Source organism: Polistes fuscatus, unplaced genomic scaffold (assembly GCF_010416935.1).
Source record: "Polistes fuscatus isolate 324 unplaced genomic scaffold, CU_Pfus_HIC Scaffold11, whole genome shotgun sequence".
NCBI lineage: Eukaryota > Metazoa > Arthropoda > Insecta > Hymenoptera > Vespidae > Polistes > Polistes fuscatus.
Window position 1 is genome coordinate 3,514,118 of NW_025113009.1, and position 14,495 is coordinate 3,528,612.

A 14,495-nucleotide genomic window follows, 5' to 3' on the forward strand; every position below is an offset into this window, starting at 1 on the left:
TTATTTTTACCATATTTCTATTTACTGTTATAATAAAATTAAATTTAAACGCGTGATTTTACATTTAAATAAAATAAATAAAAATAAAAAAAATAGGAAAAGTAAAAACACTAAGTTATTAAAAAAAAATAATATCTATTAATTATTGTGAAATACTTTTAAATTGCATTATATAGAAAAGAAAAATTGCAAATTTAATAAAATACGAACACAGTGAAAAATTTAAAGACAAAACAAGAAAACAGAAATTACTGTAATATTTACCGAACGTTATTTAAGCTTGAAAATTTAATAATACGAAAATTTTAATATTTTTGACTCTAACTAAACACATATGCATCTTTTTGACGATTTTGAGGGACACAAGTATGGTGTCCCAAGGAGACGGAATGGTCCATCATCTCCAATTACAACTACAAATTAATGACGAGCAACACAGTAATATAATAAAATATAAAATATGAGACTAGAGAGAGCTATCTTCGAAGAGTTCGAACTTGCTGTTGAACCTTTGAAAATAACTCAACAGTCTCAATAGTAGTTGCCCTCTTCAGCCACATTTAAGTGGGGGCCTCTTCGGCATAATGCCTCTTCTTTCTTCATGCCCTAAACGCTGCTGTGAGGCTTTTTCTAAGTGCATTTTATAATGCATTTGCTGAACAATCGCAGCTTAAAGAAATCCACAAATCGTACAATTACATTTACTCGAATGCCTCAACAGATATTTGATCTAATCGATGAACCTATTATTAACACTTTGCATTTAAAAGATTAAATAATATCAAACAAAAGCAGAAACTTTGTCACACATCTTATGGTCTTGCATTTTTACTCGACCACTTTTATCTTTTATCTTTATTCTACTTTGTATTTATTATACATATATAACAAATGAAGTATTTTCAGTAGGAATTACTAAAGAGCAAAGCATTAATATACTTAATATTAAGTAAGTATCCAACGTATTCAGCTATCTTCACTTATTCGAAAAAAAATTAATTTTTAAGAAAACGCAAAGACTTTTGAATCGTTCGATACTGATTTATGTCTCGCGGTACAGAGTATCAGCAATATATGGAAAAAATAAAAGAAATATTTAAATGATAAATGAATCTAAAGGTTGCTGAAACTTTGTATAATATCCGGAGAAGAAAGTTTCCACTCCCGAGTGAAAATTACAATCGCGCGACTTCTCCGGTCTCTACCTACTTACAAATTAAATAAACATTCACACCTAAGTATGCTACCTGCCTGTATATTGGCAATATCTAAAAAGATCAAACATACGTACATACCCACCCACTCACTCCACGATTCTCTCACATACCACCAGGGTGCAAAAGCCTAAACTAGAGAGCATGCCCCGGGGCACCTCCGACACCCTAGTTCAAACGCGTGTTTTCTAAAATTATGGGAGTACGTACCAATGCTGTAATCGTCTGTCAAGGCTAGTGATTATTGCAAAAATGACTAATGCAAAAATACAAGTATACACTAGTATATATTGCATACTAGTTATATACGAGTATATCATAGTTTCCACAAATAAATGCGGTAACTCTACTATTCAAAACGATTTTATTACAAAAAAAAAGTAGAAAAATTTAATATAAATATAAAAATATAGAAACACTCGTATTTGTCATATCACACGTGATATGTAGAAGTAGTGTTCTCAGTATTAAATGATGTATTAATTAAAAAATATCGCGAAACGATGTACAAAACACTTTACCTAATACGCACACACAGGTGTAAAGTACATCGTGCAATCACTAGCACAATGACAGCCGCCAATAGGGGAAAAACTTAAAACTAAACCTATACTAACCGTTTCTCACCCATACGAGTAACACCTGGGCACACGCATAGATGAGAACGCAGAAAGTACAGGGGGGAGAAACGGGAGATTAGTATATTAGAAGCTGAAAATCCTGATCTAAAAAACATGATTAACATATATATATATATGAACACATAAAAACATTTTATTTTATAACATATATCAAAACATTTTATTTCATTTAAGCGGGCTAAGACTTACAAGTCATTTGGATTTGACTTTTTGATTATGCAAAAATTGTTAAATTTAATTTTTTAATATTTAAGAATTTTAAAAGAGAAAAATAAATATATATAAACAACCTCGGACGACTCCTTTCATTAAGTTGGCTGTTCTAATAAAAGAACTGGGCTTTGAGCCACCACTTAACTGCTAGAATCTATCCGTCGCGAATGAGTTTGTCTTCTTGCTCATTTATTTATAATATCGAAGTATCGATATATTAAAATTAATCGCGATTAGATAAACTAAGTACGAGCAATGCATGTAAGACATTTATTACATGCTTTTCTGGACAAAAACGAGTAAATAAATGCTCGATTTCACCACTACTAACCACGAACAAAACACGTAATAAAAAAGAAAGTGCATTTATTAATTGCATTATTAATTAAATGAATTTAACCGGTGAGACAAGAAAACCTATCCTGAACTATATAAAATATACAATACAATATACAATATAATATACAATTTTCATGAGTAACTCCTAGAAAGGAATTACTCATGTGCTCGTCACTAATTTATTTAAATAATTACAACCAGTAACTCGTGCCGATTAGGACCTTTCATCCTCGACATGATTGAGCACCGGAGGGACTTTAAATTTTAACTCACGGCATAAGAAGTTCTACGATGGCTCCAAAACACTCCTACTTCGCAGCAAGTATTGTAGAATGCGAGTATCGAAGATCCATCGAAGATCCATCGAAGATCCACCGAAGATCCATCGAAGATCCATCGAAGATCCATCGAAGATCCATCGAAGATCCATCGAAGATCCATCGAAGATCCATCGAAGATCCATCGAAGATCCATCGAAGAATTCATTCCACATCTTTGATAAGGTAGAAAGTCCGTCGTCATATCTGTAAAATAAAATAGAACAAAACGATAAGTTATCTGCAATATAATCTAAAATCATATAAAATAAAATCGAATAAAATGTAAATAAAAATAGATACTTACAATGCATTCCAATGGGATGAAATTCAATTGCACCATGGCGATGCACCTCGCGTGAATCTAAAAACGCGGTATAAACGAAAATAAGAAACTATAGATGAGTTTCTTATCGCGAAACCGAAATTTTATTATACGACGAACAACACTGATTCTAATTCGCGTTTGATTTTAATTTGTTTTACGCCCGATCACTGATTCTAAACAACTAATTCAAAGACTGCTTTGCACACAGTCAATGCAAGTAGAAAAATCTTCATTGATGCACTGATTCTAATACGCGAACAGTCTGTGCGACTGTTTAAAGATAAAAATATAACTTTACTCGAACAAACTCTAATGCAATTACTGCCTTGGTCGCAGTTAATTTAATATATATTTCAAAAATAGTTCGCGAACGCGACGAAATTGAAATGAAAACGAACGAACGTGCTTCTAATCCGTGATTTTAATTATATTTAACGATACAACACTCCCGTATATTGCTTCGCGCACGATAGCAATGCACGAACACTTGCAACACTTCACAAACACAATTCACAAACACTTCCAACACTGATATATTCCCATGATGATCTGAAACAGAAATAAAAACAAAATTATAAATATCATTGTTGTAAATAAAAAAATTATTATAATTATTGAGAAAGTGTTTAAAATAAAAATTGACTTACGTTTATTCTTCAGTGATGAATGCACGATGGGTATCCTACCCTTAGGATGACGATGAGCACACGTTTAAACCGAATAGAAGAAACTTACGGAGTTTCTTACCCGAAAAACGAAACTTTACATACGACGTACAACACTGATTCTACTTTCCGATTCTTTTATATTTTATTTTTACGATGCAACACACGAGTACCTCATTGCCTACGCGCTCGATTGCAATGATGTTCTGAAACAGAAAAAGAAAAAGAACAATTAATATCATCGTTATAATAAAAAACCATTAAAGTTATCATAGAAACGTTTAATAGGAAAATATACTTACTTTTAGTCTTCATTGATGACTGCAGGATGGGTATCCTACCCTTAGGATGACGATGAATAAAATAAAATTAAATAAAACTCTGAAAAGCTGAAACATACTAAAAAGATTATAGAACAATATATCCTGTGAATCATTCCTGAAGGCATTGCACACTTTTAAAGATATTTTATCATAAAGAATCAATATAAATTCAAGCAATATTAATTGCCTTTATCTCACTACTTGTATAAAATTACATATAAAGTATTTAATATCAGTAAAAATTGTTAATAAAAATCGATAACGTTATATATATATATAATAGTTTAATACGTCACGTTCGTTAGATCTTAGCTCGTTGAAGGACTGATCAGGAATGAACACGTAATCGCGTCCTTCATGTCGAACGTTCGGCTGTCTTCGTTTTGTTTTCGGCTGTCTTCGTTTCTTCTGTTCTCACTTCGAGAAATTCCTGGAATATACGTACACATTCGTTATTGCCCGTAGATAGAATATTTTGTTTTCTTATTTTCTCTCTCTCTCTCTCTCTCTCTCTCTCACTTTCGTTCTCACTCTTTGTATACATTTCTGTATGGTTTAAAAAAAAGAATAACGCTTACCTCGATGAATATGAAGATAAAAAAGAGTAAACACAATTGTTAGACTGAGTATATGTATTCCTGCTGGACTCTCCTAATGCTAGGTACCTAAAAAAGGAAAAAAAAGATTACATTAGTATAACATAAAGAAAATCAAATATATGAGTGTATGGTACGAGCTACCTATACTTATGCATATATGCCTGTATGTGTGTGTATGTGACAGGAATCGAATTTGATACGAAATACGATCTTCGAATATAATTATGAAAAATAAGTAATTAGAGCATCATTAAGATGGTAGTAATTATCGATACCATGAAAAAAGCTGGAAATTAAAAGAAATATTGTTAAGTAACATTGGTGAGATTTGGCGGCACGTCGAGATATATCGATGTTACATTCTCACAGATATCGTCCGAATTTTTTAATATTTCGTTCTGAAAACACTCACGTATGAAAATCTTGTGTGTAGCTATCGTTTGATATATAATAGAAAGGTGTAAAATACTTTTTAATTACCTGAGTTAAACGAGATGACAGGTATACAAAATGGTGGTCATCGCTGTGACGTAGCCGTAAAGAAACGAAGCGACATCTGCTGCGACCAATGGCTACTTGAGATTTTCCATTTTTTTCATCTATTATAGAAAAATATCGAATAGTTAAAAATAGTATATAGGAACATAACAATTGTCGAAATATGTACTTTATTAATCCAAACAATGAAAATTGAACATTATAAGTCGATATCCATAGAAATGATGCTGTAAAACAAGATATATATATGATTGCGTAGAAAAATGCATACCAATGTACATGGAATTTTTTTCTACACAAATATTCTTTATCCTCGACATTATCGTAATCTTTCGATTATATCATTTGGAAGTCATTTGCTAGAAGAATCTATTAGTATATAGGAAGATTATTTACGTTAGAAAATATTTTTTAATTACCTGAGATTAACGGGACGACGTAGCATCCGTCCGATCTCCAGCACCGACGCCGCGAAAAGAAAGAGGAATGATCAGCAAAGAGCCCTGATTGGCTGATAATTATTGCAAAAGAAAAAGATGACCAATCAGAAATTCCCAATTACCATATAGAAATGTATTTCACGCACACGTACGTAACTCGCCTTTCTTCATGACCACTCTAGTCAAGCTTGATATGATAATTTATTTATTAAATAAATAAAAAATTTATTCTATTTTACTATTTAAGGTACACGTATCTTGTTAATATTTAAAAAATAACGAAAAGAATAAAGACAATATGCACTATAATCCTTATCACATAGAACAGAAAAACATACATAATTTATTTATTACAATAATTAAATATCAATTTTATGAATTATTATAATTATCTAATTACTAATCCAATTAATAATTATTGTTATCTATTTTATTTTTCTATTAGGTGTATACGTTCCTTGATAATATTAAAAAAATAACGAGTAAAATAAAGACAATATACACTAAAAACTTTATCACATGGCAACGTTCTGATTTAAACATTCCTTCAATTTTTATGTAATTGTTTAAACTAATATACATTTGTTTTAACATCCCTGTGCAATGATGACTTTGGATAATAAAATTTTTATCCAGAAAAATATCACATTAAAATTATTTTATATTCAAAGTATATTAATAAGTATGTAATGTTTAAACCAGTACATATGCGTTTAAACAATCTGAAATATAAGTAGAGTGTATCAGAATATTTAAAAAATTGTTAAATAATCGATAGGAATGTCTATTGTTGTCTAAAAGCTAGGAATATACGATCTATGTACCGTCCCCTTCGAAATCCACCGTTGAAATGAGCTCTTGTCCTCTATGAAAGTACTTTTATTAAACGTTGTTTATCTGACTTTCCTAACGTTACGCATGTGTATAAAGGGTGTCATACATCTAATACATAATATTTAAGATTGTAACGTTCTTATTTTAGTATCCTTTTAATTTTTGTGTAATTATTTTAATGCTCCTGCGCAGTGATGACTTGAAGGGTAAAATTTAGCTGCAATATAAGAAAAATGCATTGGTGCATTAAAATAATTGTTAATGTATACGTTATGTACACGTATATGGAAATGAAAAAAGAAAAAACATTTCTCTAAACAATTATACAACTAATATATTAAAACAATTAATAAACATTATACTAATGGAAAATGTGAATTATTTAAGTTTACCATTATGATAGAAGAAAGCTGAGGTGTTTGCTCGTTTAAGTACTATAAAAAAATTGCCTGGATTCATTTTAAAATCTTGTAAGTTCTTCTTTTATGTATGTACTTGATATACGAAACAATAAAAAAGCATAATCGATGCTGTGCTTCTTAAAATCTTCAAATACTTGCAAATCTGAAAATCATAAGATTGTATTAGTAAAGTATCAAGCAAACTGAACGAGTCTATATATATCTATGTATGATATTTGTATAAGATATCACTCTCTCTCTTTCCCCTTCTCATACTTTTTATATTACTATTCTTTATGTTATAAAAGAATAGAGATAAACTTACCACAACTGATGTCAATATAAAAAAGTAATCACAATTATTATTTAGATAGAAAAGTAAACGCAATTAGACTGACAATGAGTATGTATATTCATGGTGTATTCTACCAATGTTTGGAAACCTAAAAAAAGTTTAAAATAACATAGCATTGGTATAATATAAAGAAAATTAAATATATAAGTGTTTATTATACGTGTAACACGTTCCTTGTTAATATTTAAAAAATAATGTACAAAATAAAGACAATATACACTAAAAACTTTGTCACATTGCACAGAGAAACACAATAATATAGAAAAGAAACCTCGTTGCAGATATTTTTAAAACAATTGACATCGCATACCACAGGAAAACAAAATCGTATAGAAATGAAACATCGTTATAGAAATCTTTAAAACAATTGACATAAGGCACTGTAGCCATCATTAAAGAATTAAAATTAATTGAAACAAAACAATTGAAATCTCACATGCCAACTATGAAAGTATAAATTCCCATATTCTGTATTTATATGGAAAAATCCTTGTTATTTTAATTCTTCGAGGATGGCTATAGTGCTTCATGTCAATTGTTTTTAAAATATCTGCAACGAGGTTTCTTTTCTATACGATTATGTTTTTCTGTGCGGTTTTTTATTGTATAACCTCTTTATTTTATTCCTTATTTTTTAAATATAATAAAGGAACGTGTACACCTAATAGGAAAATAAAATTATTTTTGATTTATTAAATAAAAAAATTTCGTGTGTTTTTCTGTGCAGTGTGATAAAGTTTTTAGTGTATATTGTCTTTATTTTACACATTAGTTTTTAAATATTAACAAGGAAAACTTGATACTTTACTAATACAATCTTATGATTTTCAGATTTGCAAGTATTTGAAGATTTTAAGAAGCACAGCATCGATTATGCTTTTTTATTGTTTCGTATATCAAGTACATACATAAAAGAAGAACTTACAAGATTTTAAAATGAATCCAGGCAATTTTTTTATAGTACTTAAACGAGCAAACACCTCAGCTTTCTTCTATCATAATGGTAAACTTAAATAATTCACATTTTCCATTAGTATAATGTTTATTAATTGTTTTAATATATTAGTTGTATAATTGTTTAGAGAAATGTTTTTTCTTTTTTCATTTCCATATACGTGTACATAACGTATACATTAACAATTATTTTAATGCACCAATGCATTTTTCTTATATTGCAGCTAAATTTTACCCTTCAAGTCATCACTGCGCAGGAGCATTAAAATAATTACACAAAAATTAAAAGGATACTAAAATAAGAACGTTACAATCTTAAATATTATGTATTAGATGTATGACACCCTTTATACACATGCGTAACGTTAGGAAAGTCAGATAAACAACGTTTAATAAAAGTACTTTCATAGAGGACAAGAGCTCATTTCAACGGTGGATTTCGAAGGGGACGGTACATAGATCGTATATTCCTAGCTTTTAGACAACAATAGACATTCCTATCGATTATTTAACAATTTTTTAAATATTCTGATACACTCTACTTATATTTCAGATTGTTTAAACGCATATGTACTGGTTTAAACATTACATACTTATTAATATACTTTGAATATAAAATAATTTTAATGTGATATTTTTCTGGATAAAAATTTTATTATCCAAAGTCATCATTGCACAGGGATGTTAAAACAAATGTATATTAGTTTAAACAATTACATAAAAATTGAAGGAATGTTTAAATCAGAACGTTGCCATGTGATAAAGTTTTTAGTGTATATTGTCTTTATTTTACTCGTTATTTTTTTAATATTATCAAGGAACGTATACACCTAATAGAAAAATAAAATAGATAACAATAATTATTAATTGGATTAGTAATTAGATAATTATAATAATTCATAAAATTGATATTTAATTATTGTAATAAATAAATTATGTATGTTTTTCTGTTCTATGTGATAAGGATTATAGTGCATATTGTCTTTATTCTTTTCGTTATTTTTTAAATATTAACAAGATACGTGTACCTTAAATAGTAAAATAGAATAAATTTTTTATTTATTTAATAAATAAATTATCATATCAAGCTTGACTAGAGTGGTCATGAAGAAAGGCGAGTTACGTACGTGTGCGTGAAATACATTTCTATATGGTAATTGGGAATTTCTGATTGGTCATCTTTTTCTTTTGCAATAATTATCAGCCAATCAGGGCTCTTTGCTGATCATTCCTCTTTCTTTTCGCGGCGTCGGTGCTGGAGATCGGACGGATGCTACGTCGTCCCGTTAATCTCAGGTAATTAAAAAATATTTTCTAACGTAAATAATCTTCCTATATACTAATAGATTCTTCTAGCAAATGACTTCCAAATGATATAATCGAAAGATTACGTAATGTCGAGGATAAAGAATATTTGTGTAGAAAAAAATTCCATGTACATTGGTATGCATTTTTCTACGCAATCATATATATCTTGTTTTACAGCATCATTTCTATGGATATCGACTTATAATGTTCAATTTTCATTGTTTGGATTAATAAAGTATATATTTCGACAATTGTTATGTTCCTATATACTATTTTTAACTATTCGATATTTTTCTATAATAGATGAAAAAAATGGAAAATCTCAAGTAGCCATTGGTCGCAGCAGATGTCGCTTCGTTTCTTTGCGGCTACGTCACAGCGACGACCACCATTTTGTATACCTGTCATCTCGTTTAACTCAGGTAATTAAAAAGTATTTTACACCTTTCTATTATATATCAAACGATAGCTACACACAAGATTTTCATACGTGAGTGTTTTCAAACGAAATATTAAAAATTCGGACGATATCTGTGAGAATGTAACATCGATATATCTCGACGTGCCGCCAAATCTCACCAATGTTACTTAACAATATTTCTTTAATTTCCAGCTTTTTTCATGGTATCGATAATTACTACCATCTTTAATGATGCTCTAATTACTTATTTTTCATAATTATATATTCAAAGATCGTATTTCGTATAAATTCGATTCCTGTCACATACACACACATACAGGCATATATGCATAGTATAGGTAGCTCGTACCATACACTCATATATTTGATTTTCTTTATGTTATACTAATGTAATCTTTTTTTTTCCTTTTTTAGGTACCTAGCATTAGGAGAGTCCAGCAGGAATACATATACTCTGTCTAACAATTGTGTTTACTCTTTTTTATCTTCATATTCATCGAGGTAAGCGTTATTCTTTTTTTTAAACCATACAGAAATGTATACAAAGAGTGAGAACGAAAGTGAGAGAGAGAGAGAGAGAGAGAGAAAATAAGAAAACAAAATATTCTATCTACGGGCAATAACGAATGTGTACGTATATTCCAGGAATTTCTCGAAGTGAGAACAGAAGAAACGAAGACAGCCGAAAACAAAACGAAGACAGCCGAACGTTCGACATGAAGGACGCGATTACGTGTTCATTCTTGATCAGTCCTTCAACGAGCTAAGATCTGACGAACGTGACGTATTAAACTATTATATATATATAACGTTATCGATTTTTATTAACAATTTTTACTGATATTAAATACTTTATATGTAATTTTATACAAGTAGTGAGATAAAGGCAATTAATATTGCTTGAATTTATATTGATTCTTTATGATAAAATATCTTTAAAAGTGTGCAATGCCTTCAGGAATGATTCACAGGATATATTGTTCTATAATCTTTTTAGTATGTTTCAGCTTTTCAGAGTTTTATTTAATTTTATTTTATTCATCGTCATCCTAAGGGTAGGATACCCATCCTGCAGTCATCAATGAAGACTAAAAGTAAGTATATTTTCCTATTAAACGTTTCTATGATAACTTTAATGGTTTTTTATTATAACGATGATATTAATTGTTCTTTTTCTTTTTCTGTTGCAGAACATCATTGCAATCGAGCGCGTAGGCAATGAGGTACTCGTGTGTTGCATCGTAAAAATAAAATATAAAAGAATCGGAAAGTAGAATCAGTGTTGTACGTCGTATGTAAAAGTTTCGTTTTTTCGGGTAAAGAAACTCCGTAAGTTTCTTCTATTCGGTTTAAACGTGTGCTCATCGTCATCCTAAGGGTAGGATACCCATCGTGCATTCATCACTGAAGAATAAACGTAAGTCAATTTTTATTTTAAACACTTTCTCAATAATTATAATAATTTTTTTATTTACAACAATGATATTTATAATTTTGTTTTTATTTCTGTTTCAGATCATCATGGGAATATATCAGTGTTGGAAGTGTTTGTGAATTGTGTTTGTGAAGTGTTGCAAGTGTTCGTGCATTGCTATCGTGCGCGAAGCAATATACGGGAGTGTTGTATCGTTAAATATAATTAAAATCACGGATTAGAAGCACGTTCGTTCGTTTTCATTTCAATTTCGTCGCGTTCGCGAACTATTTTTGAAATATATATATTAAATTAACTGCGACCAAGGCAGTAATTGCATTAGAGTTTGTTCGAGTAAAGTTATATTTTTATCTTTAAACAGTCGCACAGACTGTTCGCGTATTAGAATCAGTGCATCAATGAAGATTTTTCTACTTGCATTGACTGTGTGCAAAGCAGTCTTTGAATTAGTTGTTTAGAATCAGTGATCGGGCGTAAAACAAATTAAAATCAAACGCGAATTAGAATCAGTGTTGTTCGTCGTATAATAAAATTTCGGTTCGCGATAAGAAACTCATCTATAGTTTCTTATTTTCGTTTATACCGCGTTTTTAGATTCACGCGAGGTGCATCGCCATGGTGCAATTGAATTTCATCCCATTGGAATGCATTGTAAGTATCTATTTTTATTTACATTTTATTCGATTTTATTTTATATGATTTTAGATTATATTGCAGATAACTTATCGTTTTGTTCTATTTTATTTTACAGATATGACGACGGACTTTCTACCTTATCAAAGATGTGGAATGAATTCTTCGATGGATCTTCGATGGATCTTCGATGGATCTTCGATGGATCTTCGATGGATCTTCGATGGATCTTCGATGGATCTTCGATGGATCTTCGATGGATCTTCGGTGGATCTTCGATGGATCTTCGATGGATCTTCGATACTCGCATTCTACAATACTTGCTGCGAAGTAGGAGTGTTTTGGAGCCATCGTAGAACTTCTTATGCCGTGAGTTAAAATTTAAAGTCCCTCCGGTGCTCAATCATGTCGAGGATGAAAGGTCCTAATCGGCACGAGTTACTGGTTGTAATTATTTAAATAAATTAGTGACGAGCACATGAGTAATTCCTTTCTAGGAGTTACTCATGAAAATTGTATATTATATTGTATATTGTATTGTATATTTTATATTAGTTCAGGATAGGTTTTCTTGTCTCACCGGTTAAATTCATTTAATTAATAATGCAATTAATAAATGCACTTTCTTTTTTATTACGTGTTTTGTTCGTGGTTAGTAGTGGTGAAATCGAGCATTTATTTACTCGTTTTTGTCCAGAAAAGCATGTAATAAATGTCTTACATGCATTGCTTCGTACTTAGTTTATCTAATCGCGATTAATTTTAATATATCGATACTTCGATATTATAAATAAATGAGCAAGAAGACAAACTCATTCGCGACGGATAGATTCTAGCAGTTAAGTGGTGGCTCAAAGCCCAGTTCTTTTATTAGAACAGCCAACTTAATGAAAGGAGTCGTCCGAGGTTGTTTATATATATTTATTTTTCTCTTTTAAAATTCTTAAATATTAAAAAATTAAATTTAACAATTTTTGCATAATCAAAAAGTCAAATCCAAATGACTTGTAAAGTCTTAGCCCGCTTAAATGAAATAAAATGTTTTGATATATGTTATAAAATAAAATGTTTTTATGTGTTCATATATATATATATGTTAATCATGTTTTTTAGATCAGGATTTTCAGCTTCTAATATACTAATCTCCCGTTTCTCCCCCCTGTACTTTCTGCGTTCTCATCTATGCGTGTGCCCAGGTGTTACTCGTATGGGTGAGAAACGGTTAGTATAGGTTTAGTTTTAAGTTTTTCCCCTATTGGCGGCTGTCATTGTGCTAGTGATTGCACGATGTACTTTACACCTGTGTGTGCGTATTAGGTAAAGTGTTTTGTACATCGTTTCGCGATATTTTTTAATTAATACATCATTTAATACTGAGAACACTACTTCTACATATCACGTGTGATATGACAAATACGAGTGTTTCTATATTTTTATATTTATATTAAATTTTTCTACTTTTTTTTTGTAATAAAATCGTTTTGAATAGTAGAGTTACCGCATTTATTTGTGGAAACTATGATATACTCGTATATAACTAGTATGCAATATATACTAGTGTATACTTGTATTTTTGCATTAGTCATTTTTGCAATAATCACTAGCCTTGACAGACGATTACAGCATTGGTACGTACTCCCATAATTTTAGAAAACACGCGTTTGAACTAGGGTGTCGGAGGTGCCCCGGGGCATGCTCTCTAGTTTAGGCTTTTGCACCCTGGTGGTATGTGAGAGAATCGTGGAGTGAGTGGGTGGGTATGTACGTATGTTTGATCTTTTTAGATATTGCCAATATACAGGCAGGTAGCATACTTAGGTGTGAATGTTTATTTAATTTGTAAGTAGGTAGAGACCGGAGAAGTCGCGCGATTGTAATTTTCACTCGGAGTGGAAACTTTCTTCTCCGGATATTATACAAAGTTTCAGCAACCTTTAGATTCATTTATCATTTAAATATTTCTTTTATTTTTTCCATATATTGCTGATACTCTGTACCGCGAGATATAAATCAGTATCGAACGATTCAAAAGTCTTTGCGTTTTCTTAAAAATTAATTTTTTTTCGAATAAGTGAAGATAGCTGAATACGTTGGATACTTACTTAATATTAAGTATATTAATGCTTTGCTCTTTAGTAATTCCTACTGAAAATACTTCATTTGTTATATATGTATAATAAATACAAAGTAGAATAAAGATAAAAGATAAAAGTGGTCGAGTAAAAATGCAAGACCATAAGATGTGTGACAAAGTTTCTGCTTTTGTTTGATATTATTTAATCTTTTAAATGCAAAGTGTTAATAATAGGTTCATCGATTAGATCAAATATCTGTTGAGGCATTCGAGTAAATGTAATTGTACGATTTGTGGATTTCTTTAAGCTGCGATTGTTCAGCAAATGCATTATAAAATGCACTTAGAAAAAGCCTCACAGCAGCGTTTAGGGCATGAAGAAAGAAGAGGCATTATGCCGAAGAGGCCCCCACTTAAATGTGGCTGAAGAGGGCAACTACTATTGAGACTGTTGAGTTATTTTCAAAGGTTCAACAGCAAGTTCGAACTCTTCGAAGATAGCT